General features: G+C 41.2%; 1 pseudogene; it reads left to right on the top strand.

Annotated features, from left to right (window-relative positions):
- Positions 1–1518: 1518 nt before the first annotated feature.
- LOC132395735 (AP-4 complex subunit beta-1-like) lies at positions 1519–17957 on the top strand (annotated as a pseudogene).
- Positions 17958–21023: the final 3066 nt, after the last annotated feature.

The following is a 21023-nucleotide window of genomic DNA, read 5'->3' as shown; positions in this document are numbered from 1 at the left end:
CTCACTGCTGTAATACTGCTATGAGGAATAAACGGGGGAAGGGGAAAAGACAAATTCCATTCTGAGATATCTGTCATTCTGAGATTGAAACAATATGAATGAACGCATGGTCACAAAAATTCTACCCAGAATCAAATTCGACATCACTCAATGTGCAAAATGACTGTGGGAGAGAAAAACCATGCCACCCTGATATAAGGGGGACTTCTCTAATGAGACTACAGTTAAAATTCAGCAAAATTGGGATTGATCACTGGAGTTGATAACTACATGAAATGGAAACATCGTTATCCATCATTGTTATAAAATTACAAATCAACAACAATTCATGACTGATTTGGTGCTGTTGGCACATGAAAAAACTGAGAGAGCAAAACTACACATTTAAAATGCTGAAGGAACTCAGGACGTCAGGCAGCATATAACCATATAGCCACATATCAATTACAGCACGGAAATAGGCCACCTCGGCCCTTCTAGTCTGTGCCAAACGCTTGCTCCCCGGAAATGAATAGGTAGTCCAGGTTTCGAATCGAGACCCTTCATCTGTGAGTCTGTTGTGTATCTACTGTATCTGATGCTCCCAGTGTGACATCTTGTACTGTATATGGCAACACCAAAATGGCTGAAATATGCAGTAGAAATTCCATTCCCCCCTTTTTTACCAGCACCAGGATGAATGTTGGAGGAGCTACATGCTGGTCATCTAGGCATAGTCAAAATGAAAGCATTGGCTTGAAGCTTTGTCTGTTGGCCTGGGGTAGTTCAGCAGATCGAGCAGCTTGCCCTACACTGTTCAGCAAAACCAGCACATCCAGAAGATGCCAGAGCAGCATTTCTCCATCCCTGGGAAAGGTGTGCATTGCCTTGGCAATGTTACCACAATTCAAAGAAGACTTTCTTGATGGTATTGGTCTACAGCATAAAAAAAAGTTTAAAACCCCCGCTCCAGATGAAGCAATTTGACCCGAAATGTTGATTGTTCAAAGTAAACTTTATTATCAGAATGCATACATCACCACAAACAACCCTGAGATTTGTATTCCTGTGGGCATACTCACCAAATCTATAGAATAGTATTTATAACTGTGAAAATGCAAATATAAATGCATAGCAATAAATAATAAGAACACGAAATAACAAGATATAGAGTACTTAAAGTGAGATCATTGGTTCTGGGAACATCTCAACGGATGGGCGTGAGTGTAGTTAACCCCAGTTCAAGAGCTTGAAGGTGGGGGGTAATAACTGTTCCTGAACCTGGTGGTGGGATTCCTACCTCCTCCCTGATGAGCAGCGAGAAGCGTGCGTGATCAGAGCGGAGGAGGTCCCTGATGAGGGACACTGCATTCCTACCCCAGCGTTTCCCGTCGATGGCCAGCAGGGGCAGAGACGTGCAGGAACGCCAAGACAGGTAATCTCTTGCCCGTTAGTGTTTCTCGTCGTTTGATCAGCGGAACCAATCACAGTCAGCTTCATTGGCCCCGGCGACCAATGAGAGTGTGGGGATTTGCGCGGGGCGTGGGCGCACCGAGACGCGGACGTCTGTCAGCCGGAGTCCGTTGCTGCGGGTCTGAGGTGGGGACGGCAGCTCCCGGCCGCCGCCATGCCGTACTACGGCTCGGAGGAGACGGTGAAGGAGCTCCGGCGGGCCTTGTCCAACCCCGCCATCCAGGCGGACAAGCTGAGGTACCGGAACCTGGTGCTGCGAGTGATCCGCTACATGACCCAGGGGCTGGACGTGTCCGCTCTCTTCATGGAGATGGTGAAGGCCAGCGCCGCCGTGGATATCGTCCAGAAGAAGCTGGTCTACTTGTACATGTGTACGTACGCTGCTCTGAAGCCCAACCTGGCACTGCTGGCCATCAACACACTGCGGAAGGACAGCACTGACCCCAACCCTATGGTCAGGGGACTTGCCCTGAGGAGCATGTGTAGTCTCAGGTTTGTCCCTTACCCGTCCCGCTTTTGTGCAAGTGTGGACGTCTCGTTCCGAGGATTCTCCTGTGCACCGGGACCTTGAAATCCCATGCTTGTTTTAAAATAAGCGCTTTCACCATGTGGGAAAATGAGTAGAGTAATTGGAAATGAGAATTGAAAGTGAATAGAATTGAGGTACTGATCAACATGGAATGATAAATAAGAGAAAATTTGCAGTTGCTGGAAATCCGAGCAATGCACACAAACTGTTAGAGGAACTCAGTAGACCAGGCAGCATCTATGGCAAAGAGTACAGTAGATGTTTCGGGCAAAGACCCTTCAGCAGGACTGGAGGTAAAAAGATGAAGAGTCAGGTTAAGATGGTGTGGGCATGGGACGTAGAAACAGAAGGTAACACGTACAACACGCTGGAGGAACTCAGCAGGTTGGGCAGCATCCATGTAAATGAGCTGTCAACGTTTCCGGCCGAGACCCTTTGTCAGGACAATGATGGATGACAATGTTTTCCATTTCATGTATTAATTCGTTCTACTGATCCATGCCAGTTTTTGCTAAATTTTAACTCCCTTATATCAAGGTGGCATGGTTTTTCTCTCCCACAATCATTTTTGTACATTGAGTGATGTCAAATTAGATTCTGTGTAGAATTTTTGTGACCATGCGTTCATTCATACGTATTGTTTCAATCTAAGAATGGCGGATATCTCAGAATGGAATTTGTCTTTTCCCCTTCCCTTGTTTATTCCTCATAGCAGTATTTACTGAGCAGTGAGAATTGTTTCTAATCACTAACAGTCTTTATAAACAATCTGCAGGTTTCCAAAGAACAGCAATATTTTAATTTTACAGTTTTAACGTGTAAAGTGAAACTTTTTCAAATCTTCTGTCAAGGTAATAAAGCAATATAAATACACACTGGTTTTAACTTTGGCAGCAATCTTGTAGTTCATGATGCAGTGATGTTCAAAATCATAAGTGTTTATCATTATCACACTGTGAAAGTGAAAGCTACCTTGGTGCCTATGTGGTTTTAGAGTAGACCCTGCTCTCTAATTTCCTTCAATTCCTCCCCCCCCCCCCACCGCATATTTGCTCTCCGAATTCTTCAGCTGTGATTGGTTGCTCAGTCAGTTTGATGATGTTGCCATTGCTGGATGGGAAGGATTTGAGCTCCAATGGCCCTGAAGAGGGCTGGCAGGGTGAGTGTTGACATTTTGTCACACAGGAAGCAGGAAAACTGGCTTTGAGATAGGTGAAGAAATTTAGTAGAGCAGTGTCTGACCTTGTGAAGTTTGAGGTAGAAACTGATGGTGGCACCATGCTCATTTCAGCTGTGGTGAAATGGGAAACCCAGGTATCGAGCTGGTAACTGTTGACAACACTACCAACTTGTTAAATTCGTGGATTCTGTTGAACAATCTGAAAGGTGCTGCAACCTGTTCTGTTTGTCATTCGTTCACATTTGGATAAGTGATGTCTTTCTTCACTGGATCTGTGCTGATAAATTAAACTGTGTTTTGTTTGGAATGCCTGGCATAAGTGAATTTATTCAGCAGCCTGTGCTAAATGGATTGAGAGACAAGGCATCCTTTGTCAGACGGGCAGCGGTCCTGGGTTGTGCTAAAGTGCAGAATTTTCAGGGAGACACAAAAGTTGGTAAATACAAAAATATTATTTCATTGATTTACAACATGATTCTTATTGATGACTGTCTTGTTGCCTTTTTAGTTAAAATACATTATTCTGGTATATTGAGAACTTTGATGCTGAATTGACAGATATGCCAGACTATTGGCTGTTATTCATATTAATTCTCCAATGTAGTTTTAATTCAGGTTTTTTGATTGTTACTCCATATTACAAACAATTTTGCAGTTAACTGTGTAAGTTTAAAGAGAAGATGGGAAATGGGGCCCAGAGGAGTCACAGAATAAACCACTAGGATTTCTGAACATTTGGATAGAATAGCGGTTCCCAAACTGGGGTCCACAGACCCTTCTGTTAATGGTCAGGGTCCAGAGTTGAAAATGTGATAGAGGATGACTGGAGACAGTTTAGCTGGAACTGTCACTAATAGTAAGCGTCTTCCATTGTGATCCATATGTGCATATATTGATGTGTTCAAAGTAAATTTATTATTAAAGTACGTGTATGTCCCCATGTGCAACCCTGAGATTCATTCTTTTACAGGCACAGTGAATAGAATAGTAATCATAAGAGAATCAATGATGTTCCATCAGTGCGAAATACAAACAATCAAACAGATAAGCAAGCAAGCTATAAATATCAAGAACATGAGGCGAAGAGTCCTTGAAAGTGAGGTTATAGGCTGTGGGAACATTTCAGTGATGGGGCAAGAGAAGTTATCCCCTCTGGTTCAAAAGCCTGGTGGCTGAGGGGTAATAACTGTTGCTGAACCTGGTGGTGTGAGTCCTGAGGCTTCTGTACCACCTTCCTGATGGCAGCAGTGAGAAGAGAGCATGACCTGGATGGTGGGGGTCCCAGGTTTAACTATCAGCAGTTCTATGGTTACTCATCAGTGGTTAGAAATATAAGTCTTCATTTGTGCCAAGTTTTATAGCTACTATATTAACGTGAGGGAGTAGAAGACTCTTCGGCCCCCAGATGATTTCTGGCAGTCTGATAGATCACACTGGCAGACCCTATACATGTTCTTCTTTAATTTCAGAATGCTTAAGGTAATTACGTATTGAAAATATTATCAGTCCACTTTGAATTTTTTTTGACCAATCCTTGGTAGATTGTAATCACTTCCAGGGGCTCTTATTTCTAAACTTGTAATGTGGAGCCTGTGTCTTCTGGAAGTTTCCACAAATAACATTTATAGCCATTTATTTTGTTCTCAGTTTCCACTGCAGAATGTCAGAAAGTTTTATTAACTTGTGTAAAGAAAGTATTCATTTATTGTTGTCACTATCAAGGTAGAGTGAAAAGCTTGTCTCACATACTGTTCATACAGATGCATAATATCTGGGGTCACCCATCTTGTAAAGACACTGGCCAGAAGGCAATGGCAAACCACTTCTGTAGAAGAATTTGCTAAGAATAATCATGGTTATGGGAAGACCATGATCACCCACGTCATACGACACGGCACAGAATGATGATGGTTAGTTTTAAGCTCTCTTTAGTCAGGGTTGCTTTGTTACATACACAGAAATCAGTCTGTAATTGTATGTATAGATCGTGTATCCAACTAATGGTTTCTGTGAACACTTCTCACAATTCAGTTCAGTTTTGTGAGGATAATTTCTGCTTCATGGTCAATATTGACCTTTCCTTAATCTGACACATTAAGCCCAATCAAACAATATTTTTTGCTGTCAACTGGTAGTCATTCAGGTTTGTTATTCATTAGCAATGAAAGAGCGCCCCTTCCTGGTAAAGAGTGGAAACTACTTTTGACCAGATGAGGTAGTTTCTTGGCATTGAGGCCCTCTGTTGATCAGGGGGTGGGAGGGTTAACCATGGATGTCCTATCCCAGCTCTCTGCATGATATTACACGCCAGGACAGTGCGAAAGGGAGATCAAAGTGTTGTCCATGGAGCATGCTTCCCTCTTCACTCAGCTGATGAACCCAGAGGAACAGGAGAGAGCCATACAGTTTGGCACCAGTGGTGTTGCAGGAGCTGGCAGTCAGTGTTGAACTCATGATAGGTCTGCCTTAGGACTCCAGCTTCGGCTTTATCCATCCGGGTTTACTTCCAAAGCCTTCCCCATGAGTGGGTGTAGCCACAAAGCAGCAGAGGTTTGAGATCAGGGATTGTCAGCCACGGCTGACAAGCCACATCAGCCTGAAGAGACTGGTTTTAAGGTGCCAGTAACATTCAGAATTGTGGGAAGAACAGAAACAGGAATAAAGCAATTTATTAAGCCACTCTTCTTTTTTTCTTTAGAATGAAAGACTTGTATCACTGGGGTCAGAGTGAAGTGCTGACATTCCTATTTCGCTATAAGCCCTCAACTGAAGATGAAGTGTTTGCTATTCTGAATGTTCTGGATAGTTTTCTCAAGAGCAGCCAGCCCAATGTTGTCATGGCAACCACCAAACTTTTCCTCCTCCTTGCTGAAGACTTTCCCAACGTACAGACGGATGTTCTAGAACAGATCAAAGGGCCATTGTTGACTACTTGCACCTCTGAGTGCCACGAGCTGTGTTTCCTCGGCCTGTGTCATGCACGGGAGATCCTCCGCAGCTTACCCGGGCACTTCAGTGGTCACTACAAAAAATTCTGCTGCACATACTCCGAATTACATCAAATATCAGAAGATGGAGATCTTGCGGGATCTGGTAAATGATGAGAATGTCCAGCAGATACTTGAAGAGTTTCAGACCTACTGTACTGATGTTTCTGTAGAACTGGCCCAGATGGCCATTTTAAATATAGGTGAAAAAATTAGACTATTTTGCATGTTCACATATTTCAAATTAGCTGTGCTATCCTTCAGACCCAATTAGGTATTTGCCTATTAAGTATTCTAATTATGACTAATTCATACAGAGATGGCAAAAATAATATTGTGTTTATCTCTGGCAATGCTACATCTTTTGGGGGATATGATCCTACTACTCTATGGTGAAGAAAGTTGGGTTTCCTCGCTAATTCCAGGAGAGGCCGGTTCACCCCCTCCTTCAGCAGATGCGCCGGCCCTAAGTTCTTCTCACAAACTTCATATGGATAGGGAATACAGATAACTCTGCTGAAAGCACACCCTTTATTTGTGGGACTGGATTACAAGCATTGTTTCATTGCACCCAGTAAATTCATATGATATTTGTGCTCTTGTTTTGCTTGAGGTTTTGTCAATTGCCAGAGAAGTCTTGTGTTCACTAACTTCCATTTTCTGTGGTCGCACAGTTACTAATTTCAGTGTATACTGCAAGAGTCCAGCCAGTGGCGCTGTTGAGCAGTTTGTACTCTTCTCATGAGGTTACTCACAGGATGTTGTCCTTCCGGTCCTTGTACACCAGTCAATTTAGTAAATTGTGAAGTACACTTTCTTGTTTATTTGATTAAAGAGGTCTCCAAATTGTGTTGCATACAGGAAAATGCTTTATATTAGAGATAACCAAGTATTTTCAGCATTAGGCATCATCTGGAGAGCAAAGTAGTTGATGCTTCAAGTTGGAAACATTTCATCAAAATTTTTCTATCCAGCGCAGGAGTTCCTGCTGTTAACTGAAGGTCTGTGGACCCAGACTGGGACCCCTGCTTCTTGCACTTTCTGCTTTTATTTTAAATGTCTAGCATCTGCGTTTTATTTGCTTTCTAATGCTTTATCTATTTATTGCTTCACTTAATTAAAGTTCCTGTGAGATGCAGTGGTTTCTTGGGGCCAACTTAAAGATGTTTTTGTCTCTTAAATGTATTTTTGCCTGGTTGTAACACCTTGGATATTAAGAACTTAAAAGTACTGCAGGTCTACTCCATCAGTGATTTACTTGTTGGCATTGGTACATGAAATAGGTATGCAGTCTAATAGCAAGTGATCATATTGGTCACTTTTCTTGTGATCGTAAGACTCTGTTGGACATTGATAATATGGGATGCTGCAAATCTGGTTCACTGGTTTATTGGTGGATGCTGAAGGAGCTGTGTGGCCTTGGTCATAGCAAGGACTACAGGTCAAGCCACAGTATCAGCTGTTTGTAGCAATCCAGGAGAGAGGCGTCGAAGTCGGTGTGAACCATAAGTTTGCTGGAGACTATATGGTTCTGTGTCTGTGCTGCCCTCCAGTGTTCACTCAGTAGAATACAGGCTGTATTGTGCTCGACTGCAGACTGCTGCAACGTTCATTAACTCGGGGACGTGGACTATATTTTTTTGTGTGACAGTATCTTACTGATATCATATGTGCCTTGTGCTGTGTATGACTGTTGGTACTGTGTGTTGTCTCCCGGCCCAGGAGTAATGCTGTTTTGTTTGGCTGTATTCATAGTATTTGTGTATTGTTGAATGACAATTAGATTTCAACTTGAACTTGATTTTCCTTTGTTCTGGGGGAAGCTGCAGCATCATAAAGAAAATTACAGCTGAGAAAGATAGAGATAAGGATTGGCTTGTAACACGTAGATCAAAACGTACAGTAAAATAAGTAATTTGCATTAAATCAGTGAGGATTGTGCTGGAGATAGCCCATGAGTGGGGATGCCAACAGAGCGCACCCACAGTTTTCAACTTCCTGACCTGAACTGTACGCTTTTGGAATGTGGAAGGAAGCCAGAGAACCCAGAGGCAACCCGAGAGGTCACACGGAGAACATTCAAACTCCTCAACGACCACTGGACTGTAAAGTGATTGTACTAACCACTACAATGCCATGGCACACCAGTTACCAGCTGAGAAAGAATTTACTCTTCTGTTTATTGCTGCACCCAATTATTTATTAAATTATTCCAGGTGCTATTTCTGCTACTGTATCTTGGATTTATTGTATTTGTTAAGCATTATAAAATATTTCTTGACAATGGTTCACTAATTACCTCATTAGTATGAACCCTGTCCTATTCCAATACAATGAAATTGTTTTTCTTGGCTGCTATTTATAAACTTTAATTAGTTTGAGACTAAGTCCCACGTTTAGGTTGTCAGACCCAGTCCTCTCCATTCTTTCCTGGCAACTCCAACACTACTGCTGTTTGGTTGTCTTGCTCTCTTGCACAGTCACACTTGGACATGGCATATCCCAGAGCTTCCCAACCTTTCTCATGCCATGGACCAATTCCACTAAGCAAGTTGTCAATGAACCCCAGGTTGGGAATCCCTGCACTTTTCAATAACTCAGCCTTGTCCAGCCTTACGTCCCTGTCATTAAACTGCTCACCATTCTGCGAAGCTCTCTGTTACATCTCTTCACTGCTGGAAGTTGTTGGCCATGTCCAATTTCTTTAGTTTCTCCCTGTGTTGTGCTTTTCTCACCATGTAAAGATGGTAACTATGAGAGTGATTGGTCCAGGTAGGATGCACAACTTGCATGAATCCCAGTAGGAAGTAAAAAAACAACAGAAGCGTTCCTCCTGACCCTGATCATTCATCCTACCATTGTTAACTCAGCTTACGGTGCTGAGTACAATGGTGGACACTGAGTTGGGAGCTCTGATCATGTTTACATACCAAAAAATGAGTTGGCCACCAAATCCTCTGAGCTTGCCTTGCCTGTCAGTAAGGTAATGGCTGATCTGATTGGAGGCTCAACTGCATTTTTTACAAGCCCTAGAAATCTTCAACTTTGTCACAAATCAAATTATCACCACCTTAAAGATATTCAGACTCTGCTTCTCCCAGCTTAGTCAACCATAGCAGATATTGGACTTACTCTGCCAATCTTTGAGAAAGTTCCAAAGACTCATAATTTTAAGAGTAAAATCTTAGTCTCAAAGGGGTGTCATCAATTTATTTTTTTTTTAATAATGGGAGCAGGGTCCCTAACTTAAGATTATCCGATGAGAGAAAGCATCTTCATTGCATTCACCTCACCACGATTCCATGGGATCTTGTTGGCAATCTAGTTGCTACCTTCTCTGAATACCAGTGGATGCAAGCTTACCTTGTCAAACTTTTCCTTTTATAAAAAAAACACAACCTACCCCACACTGGTTGGTGGATACTCATTGATGATTCTTCTAGAGATCCACAAAGACAGTCTTGAGTTGGAAGATTAAACTTTCCATGCTTGTATAGTTGAGCTGTTTACTGTTGGAACTAGCTGAAGCATTGATAAAGTGTAGGTATATTTTAGCTTTTATTCTGCTGACTGAAGAAAGTACAGTATCTTGTGCTTTTAATTTGTGTTCTATTTTATTTATTGAGATACAGTGTGGAGTGGGTCCTTCTGCCCCTTCGAGCCACACCATCCAGCAACCTCCAACATAACCCTGGCCTAATCACAGGACAATTTACAATGACCAATTAACCTACCAGCCGGTACGTCTTTACACTGTGAGGAAATCCATGCAGTCACAGGGGGAATGTACAAACTCCTTACCGACAGCAGCGGGAATTGAACCTGGGTCGCTGGTACTGTAACGTGCTCACCACTATGTTATCATCCCATTGGAGTAATATGTCAGAGTATTTACTCTTGAAAGTGCAGCTTAAGGTATGAACTGTGCCTTACTTGTTCTTTAATTGTGCTGTATTTCCCCAGGATGAATTGCACGGACCTACAATGAAAAGTGTTATTTTGAAGGAGCTGCTGGGCCTGAAGCAGGAACACATTACCTCAGGTACGTCATGCTGCCAGCTTTCAGCATTTGCTCAGGGTTGCAAGCATCTCACTAACTTCCCCTCTGCTCTTAGCTGTCATTCAGACATTTCGTGACCTGGTATGGCTGTGTCCCCCTTGTACAGTGACTGTGTGTGAAGCACTACCAGGATGTGAGGAATACATCAAAGATGTTGAGGCAGGTTGGTGGGGATTAATTAACCGTATTCAATAACATGGCCTGTGTTCGCCTTAGTTCATGGGACTGAGCCATGCAGACCTGAGATGACCAGTTTCAACCTCTTGGTTGATTCCAGACAAGTAATTGCATTATGTTTACGAATAAACTCTTCTCGGGCTTCCAGATGGGTACAAGCGTCAATTCTTGCCGATGTCTTGATGACAAGCTCTGCCATCCTCTTCAGTGATGATGCCTGGGGACATCTAGTCCTGTGTTATTTATACACCCTTAGTCGGCCTTCCTGATTGGTTAGTCCTCATCCAATCAGGTTTCTGCTGTCCCAGCTTGTTTACAATCGGATTCCAGTTCTTACTTGGAACTTCGTTAAAATTCTTTTCCTTTAGTTTTTTTAACTGGGCGGTCACAGAAGCAATTGGCACAACACTGTAATTTTGTGCCGTTGAAGTGAATCCTATGGCCATTGCAAATGCAGTGTTCTGCTACTGCCAATTTCTTCGGGTAACCCAAACAAATATATGTCCTGTGCTCCTTGATGTTGGTTTCCACCGTGCGTCCCATCTGGCCAATGTACACCATTCCGCATTCACAAGGGATCCTGTAAACGTCAGCCGACCTATTTTTTTGTTTGTTGTTCTCATATCAAGGTGGAAAGCATGAGAGCAGAATGGGTGGGAAAGTTGATAACTTCTGTTTTCTATGACATTCACTGTCCATTAGTAGATTCTGTAAGTATTTGATAGTGTTTATTTTAATAGGCTTATTTTAATATCCCCTTGGTCCAATAGCCTGTCAACCCTTTCACAGCAGATATGTTGGAAGTTCAGGATCATTTTATCGCTAGTATGCAAAGCAAGCCAGAATTCTGTCTCTGCAGAAAACAAGGGACAGTATGATAACAGACAGTACAATATCAACCAACAATTTACAAGGCAATAATGCAGGCAGTCATGGGATATCAACAATTAGCAGAACGGTAACATGCACAAATGCCAAGAATCAAACTTTAAATGTAAGCATATGAACAGACTCAATAATTGTCAACAGAACAAGGGGAGCAGGAAAGACCATTTCAAAGTTGAAAATATATTGACAGGCTGCATCACAGCCTAGTATGTAAGCGCCAATGCCCTTGGATGGAAAATCCTATTAAAAAGTAGTGGATACGGTCCACTCCATCACGGATAAAGCTCTCCCTCCCATTGAGCATATCTACATGGAATGCTGTTGCAGGAAAGCAGCATCCATCATCAAGAACCCCCACCACCCAGGGCATGCTCTCTTCTCAATGTTGCCATCAGGTCGGAGGTACAGGATCCTCAGGACTCGCACCACCAGGCTCAGGAACAATAATTATCCACCTTTCCACCACCATCAGGCTCTTGAACGAGAGGGAATAATTTCACTTAACCCATCATTAAAATATTCCCACAACTAATGGACTCGCTTTCAAGGACTCTTCATCTCAGGTTCTCAATATTTATTTATTATTATTTCTTTTTGTATTTGCATAGATTGTTGTCTTTGCACACTGGTTGAATGTCCAATTATTGCGGTTTTTAATTGATTCTGTTATAGTTATTCTATTATGGATCCATTGAGTATGCCATAAGAAAATGAAACTGGGGATTGTATATGGTGACATGTATGTACTCTGAATAGGAGACTGCTACGATGGTTCGAGTCAGCAATAATTTTCCCAGCTCTGTCACTTTGATGACAGACAGGCCTTTTATTGTCGGTAGCTGACAGCCAATGATCTACAGTTACTTGGCTGGTGAAGATGAGCATAATTAAAAATTAACATTAACCTAATGAACTCACCTGCTTTCCCTTTTATCCCACTTACCCTGCCAAAATAACTAGGGGAAGCAGGCTCTAATCTGGCTGCTTAGTATGCACGGTGCGCACTTGTCCAATGCTGCATACATATTGAAGGAGTTTGTGGATAATGTGAAAATGGAGACCTCTGCAGCCATGAAGCTAGAGTTGCTGACAGCCATGGTGCACCTGTTTGTGTCCCGGCCAGCTGAATGTCAAGACATCTTGGGCAGACTACTGCATCATGTTATTGGTATGGATCACACTGATGGAAGGGTTGCTCTAGAGTTTGTGGAGCAAGTGGGGTGAAACTTTGCTGACTCCTGCACAGGATTTTGTGAATGCTTGATGTCAGTGACTGTTCTTCACATTTCTTGTGTGGTCTGAGGGGTGAGTATAGTCAGCTTTGCAAGATGATTGAGAGAATTATTTGTGAGTACACAGGATTTATATGAGTGGCAATTATTCAGGCCTCATCACTTAATTGGATATTTTTTCATAAGGCCTTATGTTTCATACAGTAAGTTCACAATGGGAGACTTGCTCAGTGTAAGAGTTGGTTTAGCTGACAGACTATGTCATCCACAGATGGTGGGAAATCAATGGCATCATAGTCTATCCACACATATCAGATTTTTAAATATGCAAGTTCTGTCTTTATACCTTGGGTCAGCTGTTTCGGCACAAGCCACTCGTCAAATGTGAGGGCTAATAGGTTTAAGATTAACCAGATCACTAACCAATTTTCTTTCTGATTATTGGCAGAAGAAGAACTTGATATGGTTGTGTGTTATCGTGGGTTCTTGTACTATTGGTTACTTCAGTAAGGTGTTGAAGAGGTCAAGAAAATAGCTTGTGGGCCAAGATCAGATCCATCCTTGGGTGTAATCAGTAGCCAAGCCAATGAGCCAATCAATGCCTGGGCAAAAGACTTTAACACATTGATACCAATCTATGGTTGGGAACACTGGAATTACACAGAAGGCAAACTCCTTTGGAAATTTACAGATGCCAGAAATAACCTCTGAAAAAGGTAAACATTGTTGCTTCAATCCCAGTAATTTAATGCTTGATGTTCCTCTGCCCTTACTATAACATGGATTGTGTGTGAGTATTCGTTCTACAGTCTCTTTCTGATATTGATCTAATGCTGATACCATCACTGGTGGCAGGACTACTGCCCATTGTGATTCCACATTTTGAAACTCCCTCCTACAAAGGTTTTGGTTTTTCAGTCCTAATCCCTTGGGCAATGATTTTAGTCGTCCCATGCAATCTGTTTCAACCACTCCAGTCTTGTAAGATATTTTTCAGGAGGAATTATCACTGGTTTGTGGTGTAGTGGCATCAGTACTGGACTCTGAGGCAGATGTTCCCAAATTCGAATCTGTCTGGCTCCCAAACTGGGCAGCAGCAGAGTTAGTGTAGAAGAAAACCCTAGCAATCTACTTCTGTATCTTGACAACTGCGCTATCTATAGGGTCACCATGAGTCAATGGCGACTCAGCAACAACAAATATCTTTTAAAGATACTTTGAAGATATCATAAATATCTTCAAACTCTGGAGAGCTTAGAGCAGATTACACTGGATGAATAGATTGCATTACCCGATTTGACTAAGACAGGAAGAAAATCGAAACAGTTCCCCTGTGGTGAGGAAAGAAAATATCTTTTTTCATCTATTACTATCACAAAAATGAAGTAATTTTAGTTTTATTTACTTTCTTGCAACTCATGAAGTTTAAAGAGTTTAGCACTGATTTCACTGACACGATAAGTAAACGAGTACATGGATTTTGTATGGTCAAATATCTAATTGCTTTGGTCAACAAAGAATTTGCTTCCTGAATACTTTTGGGTGTATCTTATCAATCCTGGGCTGCTGATCATGAAAATTTCCTATCACCACCTTTTTTTTAAATTGCCTATATTTGTTATTTCAATTCATAATTCAGGTCAATTAAAATGTTGTCCACAGTGTAAGCTGAAAAGTTTTCCTCCTTGTCCAGCCATAACTAGGCATACTCAGGCAGGGAGGATGCTGCATGGCAGGACAGGTTGTAGAAATGCGTTAAAAACATCACATACAGACTGCTCTCTCTATGCATTGTGTTTACATATATATCGAGGTAGGTTGTGTAAATGTTATGGTTCCGGATTTGACAGCCTGTTCTCTGTGTAGTGATTTCAATTGGGATTGCACCTTGAGGAAGAGAATGAATTTACATATCAATTATACAGTGCCAATTGTTGAAAAGCCGTGTGTATAGATAGGATGGTAGCTGGCTGCAATGCTCCTCCTGTTGTACTCTGTACTGACAAATGCTGTGGAGGTTCACACATACTGAGTCTTTATTTTAAGGTACTGAGGTCTCATGAATCTTTTGACATTTTGGCAAGGGCTCCCTTCAGGAAAGAAGTGCATCCCTATCCAGTGAAATACTCAGTGTTAACTTACTAATTCTGTTTATCTTCCTGTAAAGACTCAAACCCAGAAAACAGTGAAGAGTTGGTCGTGGATGCTGAATCTGTCTGCTTGGAAAGCAGTGCCCAGCTTTCACCAGAGCAGTTTGAGGAGTACTGGACGTGCCTGGAAGATGCTAAAGTTGTGACTGTGGACTGGCAGAAGGAGCCGTGCCCTGATACCATCCAGGCTGCCTTTCAGATTGTTCATATTCACTCTATTGCAATCAGCTGAGCAGGAGCACAGCCCTGGAAAGCCTACCTGTTTGCGCGAAATGAGACTGGATCTGTGTTTTTAACAGAACTGTTAATTGACACGAGCAGAACGAGTTTACAAATTACTGTTAAACAGAAGAATAGTAGTGAAGGGCTACTCAGCAGCTTCATTGCTGTTATTAGATCGGTGTTGCAGACCCTGGGCAAATCTGAAAATGTTGAAGATGTTTCACTAGCAACACAAGAGCAACACTCTCCTCGCTGAGATCAAAGTCTTTTTGTTATCCCATTGCTGTCACAAACTACATTGGTGGATAAAAATAAATTGTTTTTCTCAGCTGATATAACTGGATTCTGTTCAGATAGACTGCTCTGTTTAATGTTTTAATGAAAAATGTGGAATTTCCAACAGTTTTACATTTTCTCAATACTACACGGGAGTTCTGTGATTTTCAGGGAACTTGAACCACTCAGCATTTTCACTCAGAGCCAAGGCAGCTTCCTGCAAGATGACCTAACATTAGGGTTTACATGGCTCATTCAGATATGGATATGATTTGGTTCCTTGGATAGTTTTGTAGCTGAATGGGTGAACTCAGGGAATGAGTGCTATCCAGGTTTCACCTTGTGATGTCCCTAAATGCTATTGAACTCATTCCTCACAGGCTGATGGTTAGTTTTTCACACTATCTCATAAACACAAGAGATTCCTCAGGTGCTTGAAATCCAAAGCAGCAAATACAAATACTGGAGGAACTCAGCAGGTCAAGCAGCATCTTCGGAGAGGAGTAAACAGTCAACATTTTGTGCTGAGACCCTGCACCAGGATCTTATCACAGTACCTGTCCATTTGCTATTTTTTAATCCTCCGTAAGAATTGGGCTTGTCTATAATGTCTGTCTTAGTCTTCCCAGTGTCAGCAGCTTAAGGCAATGCATGGAGAATGGTGCTTGGATATCAGTCCTTTCTCAGTAGAAATATGATTAAAATGCATTATATGATCAGAAAGAGCTGGACAACCAGTTTTGGTTGTCTGTACTTTGCAGCAATATACTAAGGAAGTTTTACTCCTTGCTGCCCCGTCCCCATCCCTGGCCTTCCTGTGCCAGATGCAGATAATGTCTATTTTGTTTCGTACTGACATTCACAGAGCTTGTCATGAATCAGCCTTCTAGTGTAGAATCTCAAACCTGCTCCTCTTAGCCAATTCTTGCCTTTTAGTTTTGAGATTTCAGACGTCACAGAATACTATTATTTGCACCCTATATATAAACAGAAGTCCCTGTTGTACCTGTCAAGTAGTGACAACTGTGGGGTTTATCTCCATTCATTTATTGTGATACAGCATGGCTCTTTGAGCCACAGCGCCCAGCAATCCCACAGTTTTGTGCAAGCCTAATCATGGGATAATTTGCAATGACCAACTAACCTACCAACTGGTGCATCTTTAGACTGTGGAAGGAAACTGGAATATCCAGAGGAAATCCACGTGGTAAAGGGGGAGTTCTTTATATTACAAAGCCTTTTTCCAATAAAAGCTGCTCCATAACTGGAGTGATTCTATCAGCTGCCCAATTGTGACTTGCCAGTTTGGATCCCTGTAAATGTACCAGCAGATTAAACAAAAGTGAGGCACTGAGCCCCTCAAGCCTGCCTCACCATTTAATCTGTGCTGACTTTAACTCCCTTTTCCCCATAACTCAAGTTTTGTCCAACTTAAATATTTTATCTACACTCTGGCTTTCTTCTCCCTCTGGCAGAGAATTTGGGGATTCACTATGTTTTAAAGAAACTGCTATTCAGCTTAGTTTTAAATAACTGGTCCTTTTGCTCTGTATCTATTTTGTTCACTAGTGAAAACATCTCATGAGCCTCTTCAGAATGTTTATCTGTTCAAAAAAAAAGTCATCTCTTATTTTAAACTCTGATGAACACTGAAAAGAATCCCGAGTGCAAACCCAATTTGTTTGAACCACAAAGATCCTCCCCACCCCTAATTTTACCAGAGGCACCCAATGAAGTTCACACCCTGAACATTTCAATGTTTCCATCAGCAATCATAAAGTGTGAATCACTTGTGACCTGATAGCAAATGGTATTCAAAATAATACCAGGCAAGCTTGTTCTTCAAAATGCACTTTAACAGCTGATTAACGTTGCTGTGTGTCAGGACAGTATTTCATGGACAGTATGACAATATGTCATAAGATTAATTTATCTCTTTGTAGTTCTAATGTGGACAGCTGTGAACAGTTTGGAGTCTTTCACCTGAAGAGTACAATGGATTTTCATAGAACAATCTATAATCTGATAGATAGTTACATTTGCACAAAGGAGCAGTTCTTCTGGTTGACAGGCATGTTTTCCAGTTGAAAGGGGGAAGTTGCTATACAAAGAGTGGGTGCTTGCAATGCCTCCCAAAGTTGGTATGTTGTGAAATTTGGCCTCACTTTGTTTAATTGTGGTGGTGGCAGGAAGGAGCAAGCCAGAGGAAGAATTTAGTTAAATCAACAATCATCTGTAATTTGTTAACTCTTTTTGGCACATCATTTGCTGATTAATGGAATTCTAGTCATATGACATATAGCCTGGAAATTACATTGTTGTTCCTAGTGCTTACTTCCATGTTCAACAATGAAGAATTCACTAAATCTAATGTGAATTTTTGGTTATTTGTGAACTGGTGCTTCAACAAACCTTGCAAGTATTGCACTTATTTACTATGAGACTAGGTTTTTAATGACTGTTATTGCTTTACCATTTCAAACTAATTTTGTGAGCTCAAGACTATTTCAGAATTTTAAGTTCCTATATTTGCATGGTGTGATATGTTTGTAAGGCAATTAAAAGTTGATTTTTGCTTTCTGCTATGCTGTGCAAATTCTGTTAATGTGCCTCTGGCTTGATGATAACTACACAGTCCCAGCTATCACATTGAGCTTGTACCTGATAACATAAGGTGCCAGAAAACAGGATGTTCTTGCCACAGAGATTGTATCTTTTTGGGAGGTTTACTTCTAATATCGGTGCCACTTGCTGTACCTCCACAAGTGTCCATAAATTGAGCTTATGGGCTCAATCCACTTCTAACTGCCTGGGCCCTGTAATCACAGTTATTATCTTGTGTGGTGAGTAGGTTTTGGCAATGCAAATAGAATTTCTGCCTACAAATTGACAAGATTTATCAACACAGTTTGTGCAAATTGAACTGAGTTACAAAATGAAGTCCTTTGGATTACAAATAAGAGTTATTCATTTTATTAAAGCAAACAACTGTGGTAGCTTCATGGTTAGCACAACACTTTACAGTAGCAGCTACACAGGTTCAGTATTCACTGACTGCCAGTAAAGAGCTTATACATTTTCCCCATGACCATGTGGCTTTCCTCCCACAATTGGTTAATAGATCATTGTAAACTGTCTCGTGATTAGGCTAGGATTAAATTGAGTTTGCTGGTAGCGCAGCTCAAAGGGCCTGTCCGGCACTTTATCTCAACAAATATATATATTTTTAAATTGTGTAGGTTAATTAAAACATTTAACTGTTCAAATTGTGAGAGAAGAGGCTCGCTTTTGTTTCTCTTTATAAATGCAGGTAGATTACTCCATTCAAATGACAGGGACCTTGCATCAGAATTGGGAAAATATGGGAATTAAATCAATGTTAAGTTGGAAAAAGGTGAAGGGTGGAAACCAAGGTGGACTGAATGACGAATATGATGGTGGTGCCAATTTGAGTGGGTTTGAAAATCATGTCTGGATGAAGCAGATGATGCTGGTGCTGATTGAGAGGGCGGGGAAAACTTGTTAATTTCAGTTCTATGTGAAGATGAATGAAAACAAACTGGAAAATCAAAAGACCTATGGATGCTGAGAAATCAATGTCAGTAGGTCAGTCCAACATCTGTGGAGAAATACGAGTGGTGGCTTTTTAAATTAGAATCGACCTGTTCTTTTGCAGTTAGGCTGATTATTTGATTTTCTGGAATTCATTGAGTTCTGAGAGGGGTCATTTTCCTGGTTGGGGATTAGGGTGCTGTTGTTTAAACATGAACTACATTGGAAAAGTATGGGAGACCAAAGTGAGGTAGAAGTGATTTCAGAAGTAAAATCTCAAACAAATTCCACTGGAGGTATTCTGAGAAGAGTCACCCAGTCTGGTTTCTCCAATCTAGAGGGATAAGTGCAGTACAGAGTTGAGCTCTGTGTCACTGCATTAAAAAGGGTTGGGACGATTAAACCAAATTCCTCTGGCTGATAAGTATATTATGACCTTTGAAAGGTTTATTCAAAACTTTGTACAAGTAAACAACATTTTTTTTAAAAGACGCAGCCTGATTAACAAGACTTGGCAAAGTTTATGTTTTAACGGGACATGATAAAGTTTTGTGTGAGCTAGTACTCCTTTATCTTTCCCAGTGCAAGAACTTAGACCCAAAGTTCAGCTATTTTATTGTAGAAGGGTTCATCCTTCATCACAAACTTGACTAGTTTACAGTAGTTATCAGTATTGTGTATTAGAAAGGGAATTTTAACTTTCTCATTCTCACTGGAACACCATGAGTGCCCTTTATGGTCTGTGACCTGAGATCAAGAAAAAATTGAAGAGAAGGGTTCACAGTCTGATCAACCAGAAAAGTTACAAATGGTGTCAAACTTAATAATGTATAATTGTGTTTAGATGGATAATGGATCAAAAGATTTGATTAAATAACAATGAATTACTAAATGACATAATTGAGAAAATCAGATTGTGCTACAAAATTAGTAATTTGATAAATATTCAATAAATAATTCTATAAATGTTTTAGTGGTCTTAAAGAAGGCAGATCATGGGAATTAATGGAAACTTGGGGTGGCAGATTAGTTAAACAGGTATTTTGTATAGTTCCTCACTAAAAAGGATACAAGAAACATCACAAATTACTGTAAATTGGGAATTTGAAGTGAGTGAGGAATTCAGGAAATGTAACAAGTGATGTGATACTAAGCAAATTGCTGGAGCTAAAGATGGGCCAGAAGTAGTCTGCTTGTGCTTTTCTAGCGCAAAATAATTTCATCTACTCTAAATCGCACAGCTCCTGCCCTGCACACTGATTCCGTCAAGTTGCAAAAAGTCACCATTCTGATGAGTGGGACAACAGGTATGAGGTTTTACCTGCAATTTGATCCCTATGATTTGTCAACAGTCTGGAGCCCCTTCAGTGTGTCTGATGTTGGTGATTAGCCGCCTTGATTTTCCAAACTCTCCAATGTCTAACCCCTCCTTGTGTCTGTTTCTCATATCTATTCTCTCAGTCCCACTTACTAAAAATGGGTATCAATAAAGGTGCTGTAGGGTCTTCTGATTACATGGGCCTTAAAATAAATCCTTGCATTTTCCATGAAATGCCTTAAGCTCAAACTAATTTGCTACAGGGAAGCTTAATGAGACAAAATGTTGGGGTGCAACACACCACAACAAAGACAACCTCCAGACATAGCGGTTATTGTGTCATACAGTAGCAGCTTAACTGAAAAGCTATAGCAAATCTGTCAAAAATATGGTGTCCAATTAATAGCAAAAGTGAGGAAACAATTTTGAAAACACTAAACAAAATGGCACCTAGTAGACCCAAAGTACTGTGTCAATGGGTGTGTACTCCAAACCTCTATTACCATGCGAAAAAGTATATATCAGTGAGACTGGAAAGCCATTGAAGACCAGGATAGCAGAATATGATAGTGCCTGAAAATATCTGGGAGTAGAACAAAGTGGGATTTCTGAACACTGCCTATCATGCTTATGTGGGCCAAGGTTTGATGAAGCCAATGTCCTTGGCAAGGACAAGAATGCCTACAAGAGAAAAATAGGGGAAACACCAGAGACGGAGCATGTGGGGAACCTAAGTGTAGATTCTAGGACTGAAGTGATTGCTCCAGCCTGGGACCATATATTACTAAAGAGGATGCAGCCCAAAATTTGACCAATCAAAAAAAGGCAAATTCAAAGTAACCAATCCGGTATAGACAGTCAAGATTCAGCCAATCAGGATTGAACATTAAGCCCTGCCCATGCCTTGCTCACCTGAGGGTATATAAGGAGTTGTCTCTAGGGGGACTTGTCATTTGACTAACTTGTGTCTGAGGAAGACGATCGGGTTTACTGTTGAAAC

Source organism: Hypanus sabinus, chromosome 6, assembly GCF_030144855.1.
Source record: "Hypanus sabinus isolate sHypSab1 chromosome 6, sHypSab1.hap1, whole genome shotgun sequence".
NCBI classification, from domain to species: domain Eukaryota; kingdom Metazoa; phylum Chordata; class Chondrichthyes; order Myliobatiformes; family Dasyatidae; genus Hypanus; species Hypanus sabinus.
This window is presented reverse-complemented; position numbering and strand designations above follow the sequence as displayed.